Source organism: Leucopleurus acutus (assembly GCF_964270905.1).
Source record: "Leucopleurus acutus genome assembly, chromosome: 10".
Lineage (NCBI taxonomy): Eukaryota > Metazoa > Chordata > Mammalia > Artiodactyla > Delphinidae > Leucopleurus > Leucopleurus acutus.
Genome location: NC_139153.1, coordinates 96,278,469 through 96,280,902, shown reverse-complemented (window position 1 = coordinate 96,280,902; position 2,434 = coordinate 96,278,469).

Below are 2,434 nucleotides of genomic sequence, written 5' to 3'. Positions count from 1 at the left end.
ATACATTTGATTGAAAGAAGCTAAAAAGGATATTAGGATTAAACTGTCCTAGGTGTTTTCCAGTCATCCTTTGAGAGCAGGAAATAAACAATCCGCATCTCAACATATATATATATATATATATATATATATATATATAGTAGATGTTAATCATTCGTGGGGGCTGGGTGCTTGGTTGGAAATCTGTGTGTGTGTTGGGAACCTGTACTCTGTGGCCCATTTTGTGGGATTCAAGTCACCATAAAGTGGCAAAATGCTCCTTGGAAAGGGGAGGGGGATGGGAGAGAATTGGGAAAAAGGAGGCTGCTGGTGCAGAGACCTGGTCATTAGTCCAAAAAGATAGTTTCTTCCAGATAATGCACAAAAATAGAATGGATGTTGAGGGAGAGAGAACAGCCAGAAAGAAACAATGCTGTTAACGGCTTTATCTAGAAAACTTTAGCCCTCCCTGACTGGTCTCGAAATAACTTTGGAGAAAAGTCTTTAAACAAGCTACTTCGCAGTTCCCCAAATCTTTTCTACTTTGTAGCAAGATAATGTGCTTTACATGAACATTATCAGTTTCAAGATTCTCTAAGTCATACTTCCCTGCTTCCCTCACATCCTAGGAAGAAGGAGGGCTGAGAACTGGGCCACGGCTTCATGCCTGACCTTCCTCCTGCCCCTCTTTTCCTCCTTTTAAAGTGAGTCTTCACACAGACTTAGAGAACACACTTGTGGTTGCCAAGGCAGAGAGGCTGCAGAAGGGATGGATTGGGAGATTGGGATTAGCAGATGCAAACTATCATACAGAGAAAGGATAAACAGCAAGGTCCTACTGTACAGCACAGGGAACTATAGTCAATACCCCGTGATTAAACCATAGTGGAAAAGAATATGCAAATGAATATATATATATATGTATAACTGAATCACTTTGCCGTACAGCAGAAATTAACACAACATTGGAAATCAACTATACTTGAAAAAATTAAATAAATAAGTTATAAGGATATATTGTACAGCACAGGGAATATAGCCAATATTTTATAATAATTGTAAATGAAGTATAGTCTATAAAAATATTGAATCATTATGTTGTATACCTGAAACTAATGTAATATTGTAAATCAACAAAAAAGAGACAAAAAATTAAATAAAGTGAGTCTTCAATACTGCTTTCCCTGGAGTCCTACCATAGCCTGAAATTCAGCCATAAACAAACACCTCCTACAAGCTTTCATTTTATTCCATTTTTCTTTTCCCCATATTTCTCTAAAATAAAATCAACATAATAAGGTAGCAACAAACACAATGTCATCACTCCACATTCTTTGCTCTTGTGAGTCACATGTAGAAAAGAAAGTCCTTCAATGTCTTTTGACTTATCTCACTGTCCTTAGTAAAAACTACACTCAGAAAGACAATAATTAATAGATATTAAACAATATGAACGAAAAGTATACGGGTGTTTTTTAAGCTTCAGAGAAAAACAAAATTTAAAGGCATCAATTTACAGGAAAATTATTCTTGTAGCCAGTCCCAAAAGTGTTTTTTCCCCCGTCAAAAGAACAAACTAAAAAAAGTACAAATGCCAAATCAAACAAAACCCTTAGTGGTAGATATATTCTGGAACTTGTGAAAGTAAATTAGCATTTTTCAATGAATCCAAATGTCCCTTTAAAAAAGTAACCCCCTTTTGCCCAAATTTCTTTTCCTACAATGACAACCAGTAATTATTTTTCCTTTTTCACTGCATACTCATATTTAAGAAAATATATTATCTGAAGAGAAATTTACTTTTATCAAAATCATTGTTTAAAGAGGGAGACTTGAATTACTTGTAGCTAGGCAGCAGATGAGAGTAATAAAAATAATCCTTGTATCAAATCTTTTCTCATGAAAGGAAGGGGACAAGAAGAAATGTAGGCAGTCAGAGAACGTTTCTAAAACTCCATTTGAAGATCTTCCCCCTCTTGCAAATGACTGAATCTAAAAAGGCGATTTGCAAAATATGGGGATAATTTTAACTCGTTTAATATTTTCTAATACAAATGAAATCCAGACCTTCTAATGGTGACATAGTCCATACAATGAACTGCCAAAATCATTTCAGCTTATTCACTAGGAAGGAGCTCTTCCTGCTTTCCGTAGCTTTTCCTTTTTGTGCCCTATGTCCATCCTTAGGATTTCAGAGTGTGAGAACTACAGACCTTGTACGTTATGCTGTCACATTACAGAGATATTAGAAATATTAACCATATATGTCACCGACACACTCTTTCTCTCTTTCATCTTCATCAGCCATCTGGTCCCAGTGAAACTGTCAATCCAATAACCAAACCATCTTGCTGACATTCCCTGCCCCTTCTTAGCCTCTTTGCCACGGCTCCTAACTCCTCTCATCTTTGAAGATCTTTCCTGTTATCTTTTAAAACATTCATGCAGCCTCTTT